Genomic DNA, 23,245 nt, shown 5'->3' with positions numbered 1-23,245 from the left:
CTCCATCTCACCCTGCCCCTAGCATTCTCCTCTGTCACACCAACCCTCTGCATGTCCTACTTGGCTACGTCTATGAACGTTGTCTTTGGTCTTTCTCTTATTCTCCTGCCCAGCCGCTCCGTATTTAACACCCTTTTCCCAGTATATCTTATATCTCTCCTCTGCACATGTGCAAATCACCTCAGCCTTGCTGGCCTAACGTCGTCTGCAAACGGCTCAACCCCAGCTGTCCCTCGCACGTGGTCATTTCACATCTGTTCCATCCTGGACACTCCCAAGCAAAAGCTTATCATCTTCAACTCTGCAGACTCCATCTGTGCCACACATCAGAGCAGCTCTCACTACCATCTTCTAAAGCTTGCCTTTCGCACTTGCTGCTATCCTTGTGTGACAAATCACCCCTGAATTTGCTCTCCACCCACACCCAATGGATTGGCTACACGCATGGCTTTGGGTCTCCTCGCAGATGTCCAAAAGTGTCCTGGAGAATGCGGGTATCGATCCCACTGCCTCTCACATGCAAAGCGAGCGCTCTACCATTTGAGCTAATTCCCCATTGAGGGTTGAGCGCTGCAGCTTCATCGTGCCATACGGAGCCTCAGCTCAGGTGGAACTAATCACAACACCCCCCTTTCAATGTTTTCTGGGCTTGTCAACTACAACAAGACTCTTTGGTGCAATCGTAACTCACACGAGACATTTCCGAGCGATTCAAGTCTGGGCCCTACGCAGTACGCCAGGAGAGTGTCACTGGAAGCCCCTTTCAGCTGCTTCTGGAGAAAAGAGATGTCAGACTGGGCCGGGGGACTCTTTGCTGCCATCGGCCAGTATTGTGAGGGTAAGAGGGGAGACAATCACTTCATATGGTCAAAGATTGATGAGGTTTGAAGCCAGCGTTAACATGGTAGTACCTGAAAGGTAGTGAGCGGAGAAGTGCAAATAAACCTGGGGTGTACAACATCAGGCCTCGAGGGCCGGTGTCCTGCAGGTTTTAGGTATAACCCTGGGTCAACACACCTGAATCAAATGATTAGTTCATTACCAGGCCTCTGGAGAACTTCAAGAAATGTTGAGGAGGTAATTTAGCCATTTGAATCCCCTATGATGGATCAAGAATACATCTGAAACCTGCAGGACACCGGCCCTCGAGGCCTGGAGTTCGACACCTGTGAAATAAAGATTTGCCAAAGGAAGCCACATGCATTCAATTGGGACACTGACTAGCAAAGTGTCAAATGGAGAATGCGGGCGTCGATCCCGCTACCTCTCGCATGCTAAGCGAGCGCTCTACCATTTGAGCTAACTCCCCTGTGCCACATGTCTTACTTATTACAGGCTACACTTTGTCCATACTTGTTGTATGATCAAAATAGGGAAGGGGCACAAATCCTGAAATCTGCAAAGCATCCAGGAGGTGGCTGAGAGACTAAGGCGGCTCGCTGACAATCCACTGTCATGCTAACGTGACTGAATGCCATCAGCCTTAGAGACAGACTGAGGAGACTGGACATCCAAGGGACTGTGGACTAGAGCCACTGCTAATTCACATTGAATGAAGCCAACTGAGGGAGGTGGTTCTAATCAATATGCTTACCGACCTCCTCCCCTTGGTTTTCAGTGTAGGGCAAGTTGGCCATTAGGAATGTTGCTATTCTGGAAGCAGAACGTCTTTCTGCTACTGTATTAGCAGACCATTGTCTTTAACATGACCTGTGCAACAAGACCACATGGTGAACTAAAGTGAATACTGAGCCAAAGAAGAGCATTGCATCATGCCTGCTTTGGCAGCCAATCTTACACTGACAAGATGCATCAACATAAGCAGAAAGAGCTCTCGACGAGGATGGGATTCGAACCCACGCGTGCACAGCACAATGGATTAGCAGTCCATCGCCTTAACCTCTCGGCCACCTCATCTGCCGCACACTGCTCTTTGCCAGTAGCATTGGGAATTGACGAGGGATAATGTGTGAGCTGATCGCTGGTGTATGGACGCAGGGAGATTGACTCCAGATCCCCGACGAGGGGCTGCGTAACACTTTGGTAGAAGCCTGGAGTGATGCTGGCTTCTTCTTTGAGCCTGTTCTTCTTGGGGGTTGCCAGAGTGGATCGTCTGCCTCCATCTCACCCTGCCCCTAGCATTCTCCTCTGTCACACCAACCCTCTGCATGTCCTACTTGGCTACGTCTATGAACGTTGTCTTTGGTCTTTCTCTTATTCTCCTGCCCAGCCGCTCCGTATTTAACACCCTTTTCCCAGTATATCTTATATCCCTCCTCTGCACATGTGCAAATCACCTCAGCCTTGCTGGCCTAACGTCGTCTGCAAACGGCTCAACCCCAGCTGTCCCTCGCACGTGGTCATTTCACATCTGTTCCATCCTGGACACTCCCAAGCAAAAGCTTATCATCTTCAACTCTGCAGACTCCATCTGTGCCACACATCAGAGCAGCTCTCACTACCATCTTCTAAAGCTTGCCTTTCGCACTTGCTGCTATCCTTGTGTGACAAATCACCCCTGAATTTGCTCTCCACCCACACCCAATGGATTGGCTACACGCATGGCTTTGGGTCTCCTCGCAGATGTCCAAAAGTGTCCTGGAGAATGCGGGTATCGATCCCGCTGCCTCTCACATGCAAAGCGAGCGCTCTACCATTTGAGCTAATTCCCCATTGAGGGTTGAGCGCTGCAGCTTCATCGTGCCATACGGAGCCTCAGCTCAGGTGGAACTAATCACAACACCCCCCTTTCAATGTTTTCTGGGCTTGTCAACTACAACAAGACTCTTTGGTGCAATCGTAACTCACACGAGACATTTCCGAGCGATTCAAGTCTGGGCCCTACGCAGTACGCCAGGAGAGTGTCACTGGAAGCCCCTTTCAGCTGCTTCTGGAGAAAAGAGATGTCAGACTGGGCCGGGGGACTCTTTGCTGCCATCGGCCAGTATTGTGAGGGTAAGAGGGGAGACAATCACTTCATATGGTCAAAGATTGATGAGGTTTGAAGCCAGCGTTAACATGGTAGTACCTGAAAGGTAGTGAGCGGAGAAGTGCAAATAAACCTCTACAACATCAGGCCTCGAGGGCCGGTGTCCTGCAGGTTTTAGGTATAACCCTGGGTCAACACACCTGAATCAAATGATTAGTTCATTACCAGGCCTCTGGAGAACTTCAAGAAATGTTGAGGAGGTAATTTAGCCATTTGAATCCCCTATGATGGATCAAGAATACATCTGAAACCTGCAGGACACCGGCCCTCGAGGCCTGGAGTTCGACACCTGTGAAATAAAGATTTGCCAAAGGAAGCCACATGCATTCAATTGGGACACTGACTAGCAAAGTGTCAAATGGAGAATGCGGGCGTCGATCCCGCTACCTCTCGCATGCTAAGCGAGCGCTCTACCATTTGAGCTAACTCCCCTGTGCCACATGTCTTACTTATTACAGGCTACACTTTGTCCATACTTGTTGTATGATCAAAATAGGGAAGGGGCACAAATCCTGAAATCTGCAAAGCGCCCAGGAGGTGGCTGAGAGACTAAGGCGGCTCGCTGACAATCCACTGTCATGCTAACGTGACTGAATGCCATCAGCCTTAGAGACAGACTGAGGAGACTGGACATCCAAGGGACTGTGGACTAGAGCCACTGCTAATTCACATTGAATGAAGCCAACTGAGGGAGGTGGTTCTAATCAATATGCTTACCGACCTCCTCCCCTTGGTTTTCAGTGTAGGGCAAGTTGGCCATTAGGAATGTTGCTATTCTGGAAGCAGAACGTCTTTCTGCTACTGTATTAGCAGACCATTGTCTTTAACATGACCTGTGCAACAAGACCACATGGTGAACTAAAGTGAATACTGAGCCAAAGAAGAGCATTGCATCATGCCTGCTTTGGCAGCCAATCTTACACTGACAAGATGCATCAACATAAGCAGAAAGAGCTCTCGACGAGGATGGGATTCGAACCCACGCGTGCACAGCACAATGGATTAGCAGTCCATCGCCTTAACCTCTCGGCCACCTCATCTGCCGCACACTGCGCTTTGCCAGTAGCATTGGGAATTGACGAGGGATAATGTGTGAGCTGATCGCTGGTGTATGGACGCAGGGAGATTGACTCCAGATCCCCGACGAGGGGCTGCGTAACACTTTGGTAGAAGCCTGGAGTGATGCTGGCTTCTTCTTTGAGCCTGTTCTTCTTGGGGGTTGCCAGAGTGGATCGTCTGCCTCCATCTCACCCTGCCCCTAGCATTCTCCTCTGTCACACCAACCCTCTGCATGTCCTACTTGGCTACGTCTATGAACGTTGTCTTTGGTCTTTCTCTTATTCTCCTGCCCAGCCGCTCCGTATTTAACACCCTTTTCCCAGTATATCTTATATCCCTCCTCTGCACATGTGCAAATCACCTCAGCCTTGCTGGCCTAACGTCGTCTGCAAACGGCTCAACCCCAGCTGTCCCTCGCACGTGGTCATTTCACATCTGTTCCATCCTGGACACTCCCAAGCAAAAGCTTATCATCTTCAACTCTGCAGACTCCATCTGTGCCACACATCAGAGCAGCTCTCACTACCATCTTCTAAAGCTTGCCTTTCGCACTTGCTGCTATCCTTGTGTGACAAATCACCCCTGAATTTGCTCTCCACCCACACCCAATGGATTGGCTACACGCATGGCTTTGGGTCTCCTCGCAGATGTCCAAAAGTGTCCTGGAGAATGCGGGTATCGATCCCACTGCCTCTCACATGCAAAGCGAGCGCTCTACCATTTGAGCTAATTCCCCATTGAGGGTTGAGCGCTGCAGCTTCATCGTGCCATACGGAGCCTCAGCTCAGGTGGAACTAATCACAACACCCCCCTTTCAATGTTTTCTGGGCTTGTCAACTACAACAAGACTCTTTGGTGCAATCGTAACTCACACGAGACATTTCCGAGCGATTCAAGTCTGGGCCCTACGCAGTACGCCAGGAGAGTGTCACTGGAAGCCCCTTTCAGCTGCTTCTGGAGAAAAGAGATGTCAGACTGGGCCGGGGGACTCTTTGCTGCCATCGGCCAGTATTGTGAGGGTAAGAGGGGAGACAATCACTTCATATGGTCAAAGATTGATGAGGTTTGAAGCCAGCGTTAACATGGTAGTACCTGAAAGGTAGTGAGCGGAGAAGTGCAAATAAACCTGGGGTGTACAACATCAGGCCTCGAGGGCCGGTGTCCTGCAGGTTTTAGGTATAACCCTGGGTCAACACACCTGAATCAAATGATTAGTTCATTACCAGGCCTCTGGAGAACTTCAAGAAATGTTGAGGAGGTAATTTAGCCATTTGAATCCCCTATGATGGATCAAGAATACATCTGAAACCTGCAGGACACCGGCCCTCGAGGCCTGGAGTTCGACACCTGTGAAATAAAGATTTGCCAAAGGAAGCCACATGCATTCAATTGGGACACTGACTAGCAAAGTGTCAAATGGAGAATGCGGGCGTCGATCCCGCTACCTCTCGCATGCTAAGCGAGCGCTCTACCATTTGAGCTAACTCCCCTGTGCCACATGTCTTACTTATTACAGGCTACACTTTGTCCATACTTGTTGTATGATCAAAATAGGGAAGGGGCACAAATCCTGAAATCTGCAAAGCATCCAGGAGGTGGCTGAGAGACTAAGGCGGCTCGCTGACAATCCACTGTCATGCTAACGTGACTGAATGCCATCAGCCTTAGAGACAGACTGAGGAGACTGGACATCCAAGGGACTGTGGACTAGAGCCACTGCTAATTCACATTGAATGAAGCCAACTGAGGGAGGTGGTTCTAATCAATATGCTTACCGACCTCCTCCCCTTGGTTTTCAGTGTAGGGCAAGTTGGCCATTAGGAATGTTGCTATTCTGGAAGCAGAACGTCTTTCTGCTACTGTATTAGCAGACCATTGTCTTTAACATGACCTGTGCAACAAGACCACATGGTGAACTAAAGTGAATACTGAGCCAAAGAAGAGCATTGCATCATGCCTGCTTTGGCAGCCAATCTTACACTGACAAGATGCATCAACATAAGCAGAAAGAGCTCTCGACGAGGATGGGATTCGAACCCACGCGTGCACAGCACAATGGATTAGCAGTCCATCGCCTTAACCTCTCGGCCACCTCATCTGCCGCACACTGCTCTTTGCCAGTAGCATTGGGAATTGACGAGGGATAATGTGTGAGCTGATCGCTGGTGTATGGACGCAGGGAGATTGACTCCAGATCCCCGACGAGGGGCTGCGTAACACTTTGGTAGAAGCCTGGAGTGATGCTGGCTTCTTCTTTGAGCCTGTTCTTCTTGGGGGTTGCCAGAGTGGATCGTCTGCCTCCATCTCACCCTGCCCCTAGCATTCTCCTCTGTCACACCAACCCTCTGCATGTCCTACTTGGCTACGTCTATGAACGTTGTCTTTGGTCTTTCTCTTATTCTCCTGCCCAGCCGCTCCGTATTTAACACCCTTTTCCCAGTATATCTTATATCCCTCCTCTGCACATGTGCAAATCACCTCAGCCTTGCTGGCCTAACGTCGTCTGCAAACGGCTCAACCCCAGCTGTCCCTCGCACGTGGTCATTTCACATCTGTTCCATCCTGGACACTCCCAAGCAAAAGCTTATCATCTTCAACTCTGCAGACTCCATCTGTGCCACACATCAGAGCAGCTCTCACTACCATCTTCTAAAGCTTGCCTTTCGCACTTGCTGCTATCCTTGTGTGACAAATCACCCCTGAATTTGCTCTCCACCCACACCCAATGGATTGGCTACACGCATGGCTTTGGGTCTCCTCGCAGATGTCCAAAAGTGTCCTGGAGAATGCGGGTATCGATCCCGCTGCCTCTCACATGCAAAGCGAGCGCTCTACCATTTGAGCTAATTCCCCATTGAGGGTTGAGCGCTGCAGCTTCATCGTGCCATACGGAGCCTCAGCTCAGGTGGAACTAATCACAACACCCCCCTTTCAATGTTTTCTGGGCTTGTCAACTACAACAAGACTCTTTGGTGCAATCGTAACTCACACGAGACATTTCCGAGCGATTCAAGTCTGGGCCCTACGCAGTACGCCAGGAGAGTGTCACTGGAAGCCCCTTTCAGCTGCTTCTGGAGAAAAGAGATGTCAGACTGGGCCGGGGGACTCTTTGCTGCCATCGGCCAGTATTGTGAGGGTAAGAGGGGAGACAATCACTTCATATGGTCAAAGATTGATGAGGTTTGAAGCCAGCGTTAACATGGTAGTACCTGAAAGGTAGTGAGCGGAGAAGTGCAAATAAACCTCTACAACATCAGGCCTCGAGGGCCGGTGTCCTGCAGGTTTTAGGTATAACCCTGGGTCAACACACCTGAATCAAATGATTAGTTCATTACCAGGCCTCTGGAGAACTTCAAGAAATGTTGAGGAGGTAATTTAGCCATTTGAATCCCCTATGATGGATCAAGAATACATCTGAAACCTGCAGGACACCGGCCCTCGAGGCCTGGAGTTCGACACCTGTGAAATAAAGATTTGCCAAAGGAAGCCACATGCATTCAATTGGGACACTGACTAGCAAAGTGTCAAATGGAGAATGCGGGCGTCGATCCCGCTACCTCTCGCATGCTAAGCGAGCGCTCTACCATTTGAGCTAACTCCCCTGTGCCACATGTCTTACTTATTACAGGCTACACTTTGTCCATACTTGTTGTATGATCAAAATAGGGAAGGGGCACAAATCCTGAAATCTGCAAAGCGCCCAGGAGGTGGCTGAGAGACTAAGGCGGCTCGCTGACAATCCACTGTCATGCTAACGTGACTGAATGCCATCAGCCTTAGAGACAGACTGAGGAGACTGGACATCCAAGGGACTGTGGACTAGAGCCACTGCTAATTCACATTGAATGAAGCCAACTGAGGGAGGTGGTTCTAATCAATATGCTTACCGACCTCCTCCCCTTGGTTTTCAGTGTAGGGCAAGTTGGCCATTAGGAATGTTGCTATTCTGGAAGCAGAACGTCTTTCTGCTACTGTATTAGCAGACCATTGTCTTTAACATGACCTGTGCAACAAGACCACATGGTGAACTAAAGTGAATACTGAGCCAAAGAAGAGCATTGCATCATGCCTGCTTTGGCAGCCAATCTTACACTGACAAGATGCATCAACATAAGCAGAAAGAGCTCTCGACGAGGATGGGATTCGAACCCACGCGTGCACAGCACAATGGATTAGCAGTCCATCGCCTTAACCTCTCGGCCACCTCATCTGCCGCACACCGCTCTTTGCCAGTAGCATTGGGAATTGACGAGGGATAATGTGTGAGCTGATTGCTGGTGTATGGACGCAGGGAGATTGACTCCAGATCCCCGACGAGGGGCTGCGTAACACTTTGGTAGAAGCCTGGAGTGATGCTGGCTTCTTCTTTGAGCCTGTTCTTCTTGGGGGTTGCCAGAGTGGATCGTCTGCCTCCATCTCACCCTGCCCCTAGCATTCTCCTCTGTCACACCAACCCTCTGCATGTCCTACTTGGCTACGTCTATGAACGTTGTCTTTGGTCTTTCTCTTATTCTCCTGCCCAGCCGCTCCGTATTTAACACCCTTTTCCCAGTATATCTTATATCCCTCCTCTGCACATGTGCAAATCACCTCAGCCTTGCTGGCCTAACGTCGTCTGCAAACGGCTCAACCCCAGCTGTCCCTCGCACGTGGTCATTTCACATCTGTTCCATCCTGGACACTCCCAAGCAAAAGCTTATCATCTTCAACTCTGCAGACTCCATCTGTGCCACACATCAGAGCAGCTCTCACTACCATCTTCTAAAGCTTGCCTTTCGCACTTGCTGCTATCCTTGTGTGACAAATCACCCCTGAATTTGCTCTCCACCCACACCCAATGGATTGGCTACACGCATGGCTTTGGGTCTCCTCGCAGATGTCCAAAAGTGTCCTGGAGAATGCGGGTATCGATCCCACTGCCTCTCACATGCAAAGCGAGCGCTCTACCATTTGAGCTAATTCCCCATTGAGGGTTGAGCGCTGCAGCTTCATCGTGCCATACGGAGCCTCAGCTCAGGTGGAACTAATCACAACACCCCCCTTTCAATGTTTTCTGGGCTTGTCAACTACAACAAGACTCTTTGGTGCAATCGTAACTCACACGAGACATTTCCGAGCGATTCAAGTCTGGGCCCTACGCAGTACGCCAGGAGAGTGTCACTGGAAGCCCCTTTCAGCTGCTTCTGGAGAAAAGAGATGTCAGACTGGGCCGGGGGACTCTTTGCTGCCATCGGCCAGTATTGTGAGGGTAAGAGGGGAGACAATCACTTCATATGGTCAAAGATTGATGAGGTTTGAAGCCAGCGTTAACATGGTAGTACCTGAAAGGTAGTGAGCGGAGAAGTGCAAATAAACCTGGGGTGTACAACATCAGGCCTCGAGGGCCGGTGTCCTGCAGGTTTTAGGTATAACCCTGGGTCAACACACCTGAATCAAATGATTAGTTCATTACCAGGCCTCTGGAGAACTTCAAGAAATGTTGAGGAGGTAATTTAGCCATTTGAATCCCCTATGATGGATCAAGAATACATCTGAAACCTGCAGGACACCGGCCCTCGAGGCCTGGAGTTCGACACCTGTGAAATAAAGATTTGCCAAAGGAAGCCACATGCATTCAATTGGGACACTGACTAGCAAAGTGTCAAATGGAGAATGCGGGCGTCGATCCCGCTACCTCTCGCATGCTAAGCGAGCGCTCTACCATTTGAGCTAACTCCCCTGTGCCACATGTCTTACTTATTACAGGCTACACTTTGTCCATACTTGTTGTATGATCAAAATAGGGAAGGGGCACAAATCCTGAAATCTGCAAAGCATCCAGGAGGTGGCTGAGAGACTAAGGCGGCTCGCTGACAATCCACTGTCATGCTAACGTGACTGAATGCCATCAGCCTTAGAGACAGACTGAGGAGACTGGACATCCAAGGGACTGTGGACTAGAGCCACTGCTAATTCACATTGAATGAAGCCAACTGAGGGAGGTGGTTCTAATCAATATGCTTACCGACCTCCTCCCCTTGGTTTTCAGTGTAGGGCAAGTTGGCCATTAGGAATGTTGCTATTCTGGAAGCAGAACGTCTTTCTGCTACTGTATTAGCAGACCATTGTCTTTAACATGACCTGTGCAACAAGACCACATGGTGAACTAAAGTGAATACTGAGCCAAAGAAGAGCATTGCATCATGCCTGCTTTGGCAGCCAATCTTACACTGACAAGATGCATCAACATAAGCAGAAAGAGCTCTCGACGAGGATGGGATTCGAACCCACGCGTGCACAGCACAATGGATTAGCAGTCCATCGCCTTAACCTCTCGGCCACCTCATCTGCCGCACACTGCTCTTTGCCAGTAGCATTGGGAATTGACGAGGGATAATGTGTGAGCTGATCGCTGGTGTATGGACGCAGGGAGATTGACTCCAGATCCCCGACGAGGGGCTGCGTAACACTTTGGTAGAAGCCTGGAGTGATGCTGGCTTCTTCTTTGAGCCTGTTCTTCTTGGGGGTTGCCAGAGTGGATCGTCTGCCTCCATCTCACCCTGCCCCTAGCATTCTCCTCTGTCACACCAACCCTCTGCATGTCCTACTTGGCTACGTCTATGAACGTTGTCTTTGGTCTTTCTCTTATTCTCCTGCCCAGCCGCTCCGTATTTAACACCCTTTTCCCAGTATATCTTATATCCCTCCTCTGCACATGTGCAAATCACCTCAGCCTTGCTGGCCTAATGTCGTCTGCAAACGGCTCAACCCCAGCTGTCCCTCGCACGTGGTCATTTCACATCTGTTCCATCCTGGACACTCCCAAGCAAAAGCTTATCATCTTCAACTCTGCAGACTCCATCTGTGCCACACATCAGAGCAGCTCTCACTACCATCTTCTAAAGCTTGCCTTTCGCACTTGCTGCTATCCTTGTGTGACAAATCACCCCTGAATTTGCTCTCCACCCACACCCAATGGATTGGCTACACGCATGGCTTTGGGTCTCCTCGCAGATGTCCAAAAGTGTCCTGGAGAATGCGGGTATCGATCCCGCTGCCTCTCACATGCAAAGCGAGCGCTCTACCATTTGAGCTAATTCCCCATTGAGGGTTGAGCGCTGCAGCTTCATCGTGCCATACGGAGCCTCAGCTCAGGTGGAACTAATCACAACACCCCCCTTTCAATGTTTTCTGGGCTTGTCAACTACAACAAGACTCTTTGGTGCAATCGTAACTCACACGAGACATTTCCGAGCGATTCAAGTCTGGGCCCTACGCAGTACGCCAGGAGAGTGTCACTGGAAGCCCCTTTCAGCTGCTTCTGGAGAAAAGAGATGTCAGACTGGGCCGGGGGACTCTTTGCTGCCATCGGCCAGTATTGTGAGGGTAAGAGGGGAGACAATCACTTCATATGGTCAAAGATTGATGAGGTTTGAAGCCAGCGTTAACATGGTAGTACCTGAAAGGTAGTGAGCGGAGAAGTGCAAATAAACCTCTACAACATCAGGCCTCGAGGGCCGGTGTCCTGCAGGTTTTAGGTATAACCCTGGGTCAACACACCTGAATCAAATGATTAGTTCATTACCAGGCCTCTGGAGAACTTCAAGAAATGTTGAGGAGGTAATTTAGCCATTTGAATCCCCTATGATGGATCAAGAATACATCTGAAACCTGCAGGACACCGGCCCTCGAGGCCTGGAGTTCGACACCTGTGAAATAAAGATTTGCCAAAGGAAGCCACATGCATTCAATTGGGACACTGACTAGCAAAGTGTCAAATGGAGAATGCGGGCGTCGATCCCGCTACCTCTCGCATGCTAAGCGAGCGCTCTACCATTTGAGCTAACTCCCCTGTGCCACATGTCTTACTTATTACAGGCTACACTTTGTCCATACTTGTTGTATGATCAAAATAGGGAAGGGGCACAAATCCTGAAATCTGCAAAGCGCCCAGGAGGTGGCTGAGAGACTAAGGCGGCTCGCTGACAATCCACTGTCATGCTAACGTGACTGAATGCCATCAGCCTTAGAGACAGACTGAGGAGACTGGACATCCAAGGGACTGTGGACTAGAGCCACTGCTAATTCACATTGAATGAAGCCAACTGAGGGAGGTGGTTCTAATCAATATGCTTACCGACCTCCTCCCCTTGGTTTTCAGTGTAGGGCAAGTTGGCCATTAGGAATGTTGCTATTCTGGAAGCAGAACGTCTTTCTGCTACTGTATTAGCAGACCATTGTCTTTAACATGACCTGTGCAACAAGACCACATGGTGAACTAAAGTGAATACTGAGCCAAAGAAGAGCATTGCATCATGCCTGCTTTGGCAGCCAATCTTACACTGACAAGATGCATCAACATAAGCAGAAAGAGCTCTCGACGAGGATGGGATTCGAACCCACGCGTGCACAGCACAATGGATTAGCAGTCCATCGCCTTAACCTCTCGGCCACCTCATCTGCCGCACACCGCGCTTTGCCAGTAGCATTGGGAATTGACGAGGGATAATGTGTGAGCTGATCGCTGGTGTATGGACGCAGGGAGATTGACTCCAGATCCCCGACGAGGGGCTGCGTAACACTTTGGTAGAAGCCTGGAGTGATGCTGGCTTCTTCTTTGAGCCTGTTCTTCTTGGGGGTTGCCAGAGTGGATCGTCTGCCTCCATCTCACCCTGCCCCTAGCATTCTCCTCTGTCACACCAACCCTCTGCATGTCCTACTTGGCTACGTCTATGAACGTTGTCTTTGGTCTTTCTCTTATTCTCCTGCCCAGCCGCTCCGTATTTAACACCCTTTTCCCAGTATATCTTATATCCCTCCTCTGCACATGTGCAAATCACCTCAGCCTTGCTGGCCTAACGTCGTCTGCAAACGGCTCAACCCCAGCTGTCCCTCGCACGTGGTCATTTCACATCTGTTCCATCCTGGACACTCCCAAGCAAAAGCTTATCATCTTCAACTCTGCAGACTCCATCTGTGCCACACATCAGAGCAGCTCTCACTACCATCTTCTAAAGCTTGCCTTTCGCACTTGCTGCTATCCTTGTGTGACAAATCACCCCTGAATTTGCTCTCCACCCACACCCAATGGATTGGCTACACGCATGGCTTTGGGTCTCCTCGCAGATGTCCAAAAGTGTCCTGGAGAATGCGGGTATCGATCCCGCTGCCTCTCACATGCAAAGCGAGCGCTCTACCATTTGAGCTAATTCCCCATTGAGGCTTGAGCGCTGCAGCTTCATCGTGCCATACGGAGCCTCAGCTCAGGTGGAACTAATCACAACACCCCCCTTTCAATGTTTTCTGGGCTTGTCAACTACAACAAGACTCTTTGGTGCAATCGTAACTCACACGAGACATTTCCGAGCGATTCAAGTCTGGGCCCTACGCAGTACGCCAGGAGAGTGTCACTGGAAGCCCCTTTCAGCTGCTTCTGGAGAAAAGAGATGTCAGACTGGGCCGGGGGACTCTTTGCTGCCATCGGCCAGTATTGTGAGGGTAAGAGGGGAGACAATCACTTCATATGGTCAAAGATTGATGAGGTTTGAAGCCAGCGTTAACATGGTAGTACCTGAAAGGTAGTGAGCGGAGAAGTGCAAATAAACCTGGGGTGTACAACATCAGGCCTCGAGGGCCGGTGTCCTGCAGGTTTTAGGTATAACCCTGGGTCAACACACCTGAATCAAATGATTAGTTCATTACCAGGCCTCTGGAGAACTTCAAGAAATGTTGAGGAGGTAATTTAGCCATTTGAATCCCCTATGATGGATCAAGAATACATCTGAAACCTGCAGGACACCGGCCCTCGAGGCCTGGAGTTCGACACCTGTGAAATAAAGATTTGCCAAAGGAAGCCACATGCATTCAATTGGGACACTGACTAGCAAAGTGTCAAATGGAGAATGCGGGCGTCGATCCCGCTACCTCTCGCATGCTAAGCGAGCGCTCTACCATTTGAGCTAACTCCCCTGTGCCACATGTCTTACTTATTACAGGCTACACTTTGTCCATACTTGTTGTATGATCAAAATAGGGAAGGGGCACAAATCCTGAAATCTGCAAAGCATCCAGGAGGTGGCTGAGAGACTAAGGCGGCTCGCTGACAATCCACTGTGTTTTCTGTTAGCGTCTGAAACTGAAGTTGATCTAAGAATATGTCCTGTTCTTCTGAGGTTTGAGCACATTCTGATTTATACAATTTATCATAAAATTCTCTAAAGCTGTCATTAATTTCCAATGGATCTACTGTTATATTCCCTGAAGAGGTCTTTATACTATTAATTGCTCTTTCACTCTGCATTTTTTTAATTCTCCATGCCAAAAGTCTACCTGCTTTCTCTCCTTGGTCATAATAATATTGCTTCAGCCACATTAGACTTTTTGCTGCTGCATCAGATGATAATTTATTATATTCAGTTCTCAGATGTAGCAACTCACTTTGTTTTGTTGAGTCGTAACTAACGTTTAAGTCTAATTCCAAAGATTTAATCTGTTTATCCAGGGTTTCCATTCGCTTTCTTTGCTGTTTATTCTTTGTACTCGTAAAGCTAAGAATTTCACCTCTAATATATGCTTTGAATCCTTCCCATCTCACTAAGGCACAAGTTTGATCTGTATTTAACTCAAAGTAATTTTCTGTTTTCTCCTCTATAAATTTAACAAATTCAGGATTCTGCAGCCATTTTGTTTGAAGCCGCCAGCGAGGGGGTTTATGGATAAACTTTCCTAGATGGATACTCAGTGAGATAGCTGCATGATCACTGATCACTATGCTGACACTGTTTGATCCTTGATAAACGTTCTCTTGAGACAAGAAAGTAATCTATACGTGAGCGGGATTTATGTATACTTGAATGACAGGAGAATTCTATTTATCAGGATTTTGTTCTCTCCATACTTCTACCAAGTTGATATCTGATATAAATCGATTTATTAGTTGTCTAGTTTGTGCTTTATATGTATCTGAACCTGTTGAGCGATCTATACTCGGATTGAGAGTACAGTTAAAGTCTCCTCCAATTATATACAGTCCTTGCAAAGCAGATAAAGTAAGAAACAGATCTTCAATAAATTTGGGCTTATTTTCATTTGGGCCATTGAGACTCACCAAGTTTAAAGTAATAGAAAGGATGGTACCCTGAGTGAGTACGTACCTACCAGCAGGGTCTTTTATTATTTTCGTCATTTGGAATGGTATGCTTCTATGAATCAAAATAATTACACCTCTCGCATAGTTATTGTATGATGCGTGGATCACCTGGCCAGGCCATCTGTTCCTCACAGACTTTAGTTCACAGTCTGTCGGATGTGTTTCTTGAAGAAAAACTATTTTTGATTTCAATTGCTTGATCCTGCTTATAACCTGTTTCAGTTTGATCAGTTTCCTGAGACCCCGGACATTCCAACTAGTGACTTTTATGTCAGAGATATTGCGGGTGTTTAGTTGGTCCATACTTGGAGTTTTCATTCTGTAATATTAAGATAACAACACGTGATGCTGATGTCAAGTAAACAAAAGTGACAAGTAAACTTTGAATAAAATAAAATAAGATAAGATAAGATAAGATAACCTTTATTAGTCCCACACGTGGGAAATTTGTTTTGTCACAGCAGGAAGTGGACAGTGCAAAAGTTATGAGGCAAAAATTAGAATACAATAAGAATAAATACAGTACACAGCTGTACAGAATAGAATAAAATAAAATACTATATACAGTAGAATAAAATAAAATACTATATACAGTAGAATAAAATAAAATAAATATACAATAAGATAAAAATAGAATACAAATACAAATACTATATACAACTGAGTAAAAATACAACGATGCCAGAAAAGATTATTGCACTTAGTATTATTGCACATGTATGGATGTGTGTGCTTGATCAGTTAAAGTCTTTATTATGGAGTCTGACAGCAGTGGGGAGGAAAGACCTGCGAAATCTCTCCGTCCCACACCGTGGGTGCCGCAGTCTCCCACTGAAGGAGCTGCTCAGTGCTGTCACAGTCTGCTGCATGGGGTGGGAGACGTTGTCCATCAGGGATGACAGCTTAGCCGCCGTTCTCCTGTCACTCACCACCTCCACTGGGTCCAGAGGGCATCCTAGAACAGAGCTGGCCCTTCGGATCACCCTGTTCAGTCTCTTCCTGTCCCCAGCAGAGATGCTGCCGCCCCAGCAGACCACGCCATAAAAGATAGCAGAAGCCACCACAGAGTCATAGAAGGTCTTCAGGAGTGGGCCCTCCACTCCAAACGACCTGAGTCTCCGCAGCAGGTACAGCCTGCTCTGCCCTTTCCTGTAGAGGGCGTCTGAGTTATGAGTCCAGTCCAGTCTATTGTTCAGATGAACACCAAGGTACCTGTAGCTGTCCACAGCCTCAATGTCCATACCTTGGATGTTCAGTGGTTGCAGTGGAGAATGCTTGTGCCTGCGGAAGTCTACCACCAGTTCCTTGGTTTTACTGGCGTTGATCTGGAGGTAGTTCAGCTGGCACCAGTCCACAAAGTCTTGGGTCAGACCTCTGTACTCCTTGTCGTCCCCATCAGTGATGAGGCCGACTATTGCAGAGTCATCAGAGAACTTCTGCAGGAAGCACTGGGTGGAATTGTGGGAGAAGTCTGCAGTGTAGATGGTGAAGAGGAACGGAGCCAGAACCGTTCCCTGTGGGGCCCCCGTACTGCAGACGACCCTGTCCGACACACAGCCCTGAGTCCTCACATACTGTGGTCGGTCGGTGAGGTAGTCCAGGATCCAGGTAGTGAGGTGATGGTCCACTCCAGAGTTCACCAGCTTGTCCTTTAGAACCGAGGGAAGAATAGTGTTGAAGGCACTGGAGAAATCAAAGAACATGATTCTCACAGTGCTTCCAGCGGTCTCCAGGTGAGCGAGGGAACGATGTAGGAGGTGAATGACGGCATCATCCGCTCCAATGCCAGGCTGGTAGGCAAACTGAAGTGGGTCCAGTGATGAGCTTATTAGGCGCCGAAGCTGAGCCATAGAGAAATAAATAGAGAAAAAAAACCCTGGCATTGACCCATAACACTTAAAGTCCCCCCCCCCCCCTTCCCTTACTCAGAGTAGTAAACTAGGGGCTGTGCTATTCCACTACAAAGGGGAATAGCTGAACTACAAGAACCCAACCCAACTAAGGCAACAGTGGTGTCCGTCAACCATGCATACACCATATTCAAACATAACATAAACATAACAAACCCATATGTGTTAACATATCAGACTAGCCACTAAATTAGAATAATTCCATGGCAGTGTCCTTTTTGTAACTTACAGAATCCCACTTGAAAGGATAAAAGTTAAACCAAAGTAGGTAACATTGTTGTGTTCAAGAGGGGGAAAGAGAGAAAAAGGAAAAACAAACAAACAAAAAATTACGTTTGTAGTGGCGTTATTAAAACGTAATGGAAGAAGCTCTAAAAAAGAAAAAAAATACTTCCTGTGTCCAATAACATGGCAAGTCAATGAGTAGCAAAAAGCCAAATATTATAACTGAGTGAAAATACAGATTTTTACAGCTCGTCTATTAGTTATGAGCAGCTGATTCTGCAGTTCAGGGAGTGAAACGCTCACCGCTACAGTTAGTCCTGTCCAGTGTGTCTACGGTGGAAATCCTTGGCCTCCTTTGGAGATGAAAACAGGCGTATCTTCCCATCGTTGAGGATCCTCATCTTGCATGGATTATATTGAAAACCGCGGAACACTCCTTCGTCGGCAAACACTTTTCTGATCGCGTTGAACTCCGTTCGCTGCCGGATGGTCTCAGCTGAGAAATCTTGGGCAAAAAAGAGTTTGTTTCCGTCGTGCTCGATGTTACTGTGTTTTGTGGAGCGGAAAACAAACTCCCGATCTTGGAAGTTCAGGAATCGGATAAGGACAGCTCTGTGTTGGTTTGGCTTTGGAGGTGCTAGGATGCGGTGAGCCCTCTCAATAACGAACAATCTGTCGGTCTCAAGCCAGCACGGTAACATCTCCCTTATAAACTCCAGCAGTGGCCGCTGACCCTCGGCGCCCTCCCGGAGGCCAAATAGCCGCAGGTTCTTCCTTCGGCCCCGGTTCTCCAGGTCGTCGGTTTTTGCCTCCAGGTAGGATATCCGCTTCATGGCACTGCTGAGATCGGCCACGCTCTTTCCCAGGAGCTCCTCTGCCGACATTATTCTATTTTCAGCTTCCGCCAGTCGTGTAGCATTTGCAGCAACATTTTGCTTTACCTCCATCATGTTTGTCTCCAAAGCAGCAACTGGCTTCGTCATTTCGCCCATATGGTTATCTATGCTGTCCAGTTTAGTTCCGAATACACTAAACTCGGAGCGCAATGACCGAAGTTCAGCTAACACCGTGCTAAGGTCACCCATGCTACTAGCGCTAGCAGCTCCCTCGCTGTTTTCAGGCATTGCCAAAATATCGGTTTTAACTGGTTTTTGGGAACCGCGTTTTTGGGTGAAAATATCACAGTCCTTGAGATTAGTCGTTTTTGACATTTTCCAATAGCAATTAAGTTTCTAGTTTTGGGTTGTTCATGCAGGTTACACGGAGCAACCACTTTATGCTGCCATCTTGATCCGCGGCTCCATAGCACCCCCCATGCACCTCATTTTACTGTGTACAGTGACAATAACATACGTCATGAAGTCAGCGAAACTTAATGCAGCTGGACACCGCTGGGTGGCGGAGCTGGCAGATTATCGGTTCACTCTTAAGTACAGGCCAGGGGCAGCAAATCGAGATGTAGATTACTTATCAAGAAGAGGAAAGCCCATTAAAGCCATCATGCAGGAATGCACAGAGGAATGTCAGCAGGATGCCATTGAATGTGTTGGGAAAGCTGTCACCTGTAATGTCAACGCGCTTCCAGAGGGATGCATCATCTCAGAACCATCCATCCGCTTCTCAGGGTCACAGGGGGCACTGGAGCCTATCCCATCTGTCATAGGGCGAGAGGCGGGGTACACCCTGGACAGGTCGCCAGTCTGTCACAGGGCCAACACACAGGTACAGACAACCATTCGCGCTCACATTCACCTAATGGCAATTTGGATTTTTCCAATTAACCTATCCCCACAAGCTGCATGTCTTTGGACAGTGGGAGGAAGCCGGAGTCCCCAGAGGGAACCCACACAAACACGGGGAGAACATGCAAACTCAATGCAGAAAGACCCCGGCCTGATGGTGGAATTGAACTCAGGACCTTCTTGCTGTGCGGCAACAGTGCTGACCACCGTGCCATCTCAGAACCAATTCAGCCATTTGCAGTTGACGACATCAGAGAAGCCCAGGATGCAGACATAGCCATAAACCGAGTTTTGTCCCTGAAAAGAACACACTACCTGAAGCATAAAGAAAAGATGGCGGCGAGTGAGGCAGTTAGGTACCTTCTTCTTCATTTGCAGATTGATAGAGATGGCATTCTGAGGCGTGAGACCACAAGGAGAATGCAGTTAGTTGTTCCTGACTCATTAAAGCCCATGGTCTATAAAAATCTACATGGGGAGATGGGACATTTAGGAGCAGACAGGATGGTTGCTCTCACCAGGGAGCGCTTCTTCTGGCCTAAAATGAGGCAGGAAATGGAGCACTATGCCACTCAGGTGTGTCGCTGTATAAAGAAGAAGAAGCCTAACAGAATAACCAGAACACCAATTCAGAGCATTGAAACCTCTGCGCCGTTTGAGATGATATCCATTGACTATCTGCATTTGGACAAGTGCACAGGAGGTGAAGAATACATACTCGTAGTTGTGGATCATTTCACCAAATATGCCCAGGCATAAGCGACAAAGGACAAGTCTGGGAAGTAAGCTCTTTGATAACTTTATCATGCGCTTCGGTTTCCCATCCAAAATACACCGTGACCAGGGGAAAGAATTTGAGAACAATCTTTTCCGCAAGCTTCAAGGCTACTGCGGTATCAGCCATTCTCGTACCTCCCCGTATCACCCACAGGCCAATCCTGCAGAGCGCTTCAATAGGACACTCCTAGGTATGCTCCGGACACTTGATGAATCTCAGAAGTCAAGATGGAAAGACCATTTGAACAAAGTAGTTCATGCCTACAACTCGACTGTGCACGAAGCAACAGGATTTTCTCCATTCTTCCTTCTCTTTGGCCGTGAACCAACCTTGCCTATCGACCTGCTCGTCCCAAAAAGAGAAGAAGAGAAGAGTCAATCACACATTGGCTATGCAGAGAAATGGAGAGGAGTTATGCAAGAGGTCTACGCAATTGCGAGGCAGAACATGAGAAAGATTGCAAGAAGGGGACAGAAAAACTACAATCGACGTGCATGGAGCTCTGTGCTTCAGCCAGGTGACCATGTCTTGGTGAGAAATCTCACACCCAGAGGAGGTCCTGGGAAACTGCGCAGCTATTGGGAGGATATGATTCATGTCATCACCGAGAGGAAAGGTCCTGATAGTCCAGTGTATGTGGTTGAGCCACTGCAGGGGACAGGAAGAAGACAAGTGTTACACCGTAACCTACTGTTGCCGTGTCCTTACCTGGTTGACGAGTCTGGGGTTTGCGAAAGCAGCCTGAAAGAGAAAAGCCATGGAAACAAACAGAGACAGTCAGCAAGAAGACATCATCAGACCAAGCCCGATACTGACCAAACAGACACAGGCAGTTCTAGTGAAGATGACTGTCACATGTGGACAGCACTCAGATATGCCGATCCACCCGTCAACCCAGAAACAGAGGATTTCTGCCCCCGGAGTGACGCACTCGGAGAGAAGTCTGAGCCTGCTTTCAGAGCACAGGGGCATCCTGAAGAGGAACAGGTGGAGGAGAGACGTAGTTTGGAGGAGGAGGTTGAAGCTCCAGCTGTTGGACCCGAGAGTGAGCAGAGTGATGCTGAGACATGGAGGCACAAGCCAAAGAGAATGAGACAGCCCCGGCGTGTCTACACATATGAAAAACTAGGCTAGCCAACCGTCCAGCAATGGAGCACGTGCCCTGTCAGTGTGAACATCCATCCATCATTCCTCTGTCCCACCATCATTCATGTATCCTTTACAGTATCAATAGATATAACAGAAAAACACAGAGTCAACTTCACAAGAGAGTTTAATCTAAGCGTAACATTACAGTTGCAGTTCATGTTGATGTGGTATTGACACACAGTTAAAAGAGAAACAGGTACTCTGAGCATTATTACTATAATAAATAGAGGGAAGGTTTATCATTCTAGCGTCAAAGAGTTAAGACAGTAGTGGGTACAATACAGGTTTAATGAACTCATGGTTTTGAAGTGTGTAATCACATGATGTTGGGGTGTAAATGGTATTCTCCTTGTCCCACTGCGAAGATTCGGCAGGCCCACCAATACTTCGAGGGATAACCCACCCTTCAGTACAAAAGGACTATGAACATTTAGTTTTGTATCGTGACCATGAGAGACTTGTCCTGAGATACTAAGAGATGGTATAACCTCTCACCCAGTAATGTGTAATATGTGTGGAAATACTTGTTTGCTCGCTCATCTTCGGTTAAATGTTCTATTTTTGGTAAAATGTCAAAGATTAGAAAGAAAATGTGTGGCAACATTTTTCTTTTGTGGGGGAGGGTGTTGCGCTCTAAAAGTAGTTATAAAACTTACATTTTTCTGAATCGTTGGGAAAATCTTTAAAGACTATTCTTATTTAATTGTGTTTTGTTTTTGGACACATTTCTAGTTAACTTTTGTAGTTTACTGGCTCCAGGAGGTCAGAGTTCAGACGTGTGATGTCATCAGTAAGCGCAGAAGAAAAAACAGTGTCTGAGACGTGAGAGAGCGATGTTTTGCTGATGATAGGCTATGCTGCCTGTAAACTCCAAACCTGAACTGAGGAGAATAAAGTTGCAAAAAACAGGAGAGTGGAGTCATGTCTCTCTGAGGGTGCAACACAGGCATGCACTCAAAGACTAACCCTAAACTGGAAGACTGACGTGGAGTCTCACGCAGTGATCCCGCGCCGGTGGAGGCTTCACCACACCATTAAGTAGCTCCCTCCGCTGACGCTGATCCGCTGCAGGTGTGTGGCATCCTCCTTGGGCGTGGCCAATCATCCACAGGCCTGACGGTGCTGTAGCCCGGCCTCCTGGCCACAGCCACAACCACACACACACCCACACCCACACACATACACATACATAGACACATGGAACAAAACCCCAGACAGCAGAACAGAGCACCCACCAAATAATACCAATAATAATAATAATAGCGATAATAGTCCACACTTCTCACGGACCCCGAGTCCCCAGAGCTGGGTCCGTGACAGTGACACGCCGGCATGTCTATATCCCTGCAACGTCTGTCGGACGGACGGTCGGTCAGTATGAGTGAGCATGAATGTGGGTAACTGTGCTCACCTCCACCCAGAAGTGGGCGTAGCTGCCCAGGGCTGGTGCTGGCACACCTGTTCCTCACCTGCAGATCTTTGCCCAGCTGAGGATAGCTGCAGACCACAGGGAGAAGGCTGGTCCACCGACGGCCTGCTCAGATGTTAGCTATTGGCTTACACTGAACCCAAATGAAACCTCACAGCGCTGTTTCACACTGTGAAGACGGCATCAGCCAGACATTCAGCACGCATTAGGCGCTGAAAGCTTCACTACAGCAAGCCTACACGCTGTACCCCCGTGGGTCACGCCCACCGCCAAATGTCACGGCGTGTGACCGAGACACGCCGACCAGTGTGACAAAACTGCAGCGAGAACACACGGCTCTTTAAAAGGTGATGACCAGACAACAAGGCCTCACAGAAACAGATATACAATCTACACACACACACACAAAATGTGTTGTGAAGTTCATGGCATCATTGTAAAAGCAGATCACTTTCTGCTTGTGCACACACAGCATTCCTTCAAGGGATATATCTGTCTGCCACACACACAGACACACACACACACACACATACAGACACACACACACACACATACAGACACACACGCACACACACACATACAGACACACACGCACATACAGACACACACGCACACACACACATACAGACACACACACACACACATACAGACACACACACACATACAGACACACACACACATACAGACACACACACACATACAGACACACACACATACAGACACACACATACAGACACACACACACACACATACAGACACACACGCACATACAGACACACACGCACACACACACATACAGACACACACACACACACATACAGACACACACACACATA

At 48.2% G+C, this 23,245-nt stretch overlaps 15 non-coding genes across 15 annotated transcripts; all 15 read right to left on the bottom strand.

The window, feature by feature from the left end:
* Positions 1-1,236: 1,236 nt before the first annotated feature.
* Positions 1,237-1,309, bottom strand: trnaa-agc (transfer RNA alanine (anticodon AGC)). Its single transcript has one exon. It is a non-coding gene; the product is annotated as a tRNA-Ala (tRNA).
* Positions 1,310-1,835: 526 nt separating this feature from the next.
* Positions 1,836-1,917, bottom strand: trnas-gcu (transfer RNA serine (anticodon GCU)). The gene has a single exon. It is a non-coding gene; the product is annotated as a tRNA-Ser (tRNA).
* A 682-nt stretch (positions 1,918-2,599) lies between these two features.
* On the bottom strand, positions 2,600-2,672 carry trnaa-ugc (transfer RNA alanine (anticodon UGC)). The gene has a single exon. It is a non-coding gene; the product is annotated as a tRNA-Ala (tRNA).
* Positions 2,673-3,348: 676 nt separating this feature from the next.
* Positions 3,349-3,421, bottom strand: trnaa-agc (transfer RNA alanine (anticodon AGC)). The gene has a single exon. It is a non-coding gene; the product is annotated as a tRNA-Ala (tRNA).
* A 526-nt stretch (positions 3,422-3,947) lies between these two features.
* On the bottom strand, positions 3,948-4,029 carry trnas-gcu (transfer RNA serine (anticodon GCU)). Its single transcript has one exon. It is a non-coding gene; the product is annotated as a tRNA-Ser (tRNA).
* Positions 4,030-5,465: 1,436 nt separating this feature from the next.
* trnaa-agc (transfer RNA alanine (anticodon AGC)) lies at positions 5,466-5,538 on the bottom strand. The gene has a single exon. It is a non-coding gene; the product is annotated as a tRNA-Ala (tRNA).
* A 526-nt stretch (positions 5,539-6,064) lies between these two features.
* On the bottom strand, positions 6,065-6,146 carry trnas-gcu (transfer RNA serine (anticodon GCU)). Its single transcript has one exon. It is a non-coding gene; the product is annotated as a tRNA-Ser (tRNA).
* Positions 6,147-6,828: 682 nt separating this feature from the next.
* On the bottom strand, positions 6,829-6,901 carry trnaa-ugc (transfer RNA alanine (anticodon UGC)). Its single transcript has one exon. It is a non-coding gene; the product is annotated as a tRNA-Ala (tRNA).
* A 676-nt stretch (positions 6,902-7,577) lies between these two features.
* On the bottom strand, positions 7,578-7,650 carry trnaa-agc (transfer RNA alanine (anticodon AGC)). The gene has a single exon. It is a non-coding gene; the product is annotated as a tRNA-Ala (tRNA).
* A 526-nt stretch (positions 7,651-8,176) lies between these two features.
* Positions 8,177-8,258, bottom strand: trnas-gcu (transfer RNA serine (anticodon GCU)). Its single transcript has one exon. It is a non-coding gene; the product is annotated as a tRNA-Ser (tRNA).
* Positions 8,259-9,694: 1,436 nt separating this feature from the next.
* Positions 9,695-9,767, bottom strand: trnaa-agc (transfer RNA alanine (anticodon AGC)). Its single transcript has one exon. It is a non-coding gene; the product is annotated as a tRNA-Ala (tRNA).
* A 526-nt stretch (positions 9,768-10,293) lies between these two features.
* On the bottom strand, positions 10,294-10,375 carry trnas-gcu (transfer RNA serine (anticodon GCU)). The gene has a single exon. It is a non-coding gene; the product is annotated as a tRNA-Ser (tRNA).
* A 682-nt stretch (positions 10,376-11,057) lies between these two features.
* trnaa-ugc (transfer RNA alanine (anticodon UGC)) lies at positions 11,058-11,130 on the bottom strand. The gene has a single exon. It is a non-coding gene; the product is annotated as a tRNA-Ala (tRNA).
* A 676-nt stretch (positions 11,131-11,806) lies between these two features.
* trnaa-agc (transfer RNA alanine (anticodon AGC)) lies at positions 11,807-11,879 on the bottom strand. Its single transcript has one exon. It is a non-coding gene; the product is annotated as a tRNA-Ala (tRNA).
* A 1,290-nt stretch (positions 11,880-13,169) lies between these two features.
* On the bottom strand, positions 13,170-13,242 carry trnaa-ugc (transfer RNA alanine (anticodon UGC)). Its single transcript has one exon. It is a non-coding gene; the product is annotated as a tRNA-Ala (tRNA).
* Between the last annotated feature and the right edge of the window lie 10,003 nt (positions 13,243-23,245).

This window comes from Maylandia zebra, linkage group LG12, assembly GCF_041146795.1.
Source record: "Maylandia zebra isolate NMK-2024a linkage group LG12, Mzebra_GT3a, whole genome shotgun sequence".
Lineage (NCBI taxonomy): Eukaryota > Metazoa > Chordata > Actinopteri > Cichliformes > Cichlidae > Maylandia > Maylandia zebra.
Note: the sequence above shows the minus strand (reverse complement) of the source record. Positions and strands in the feature narration are given on the sequence as shown.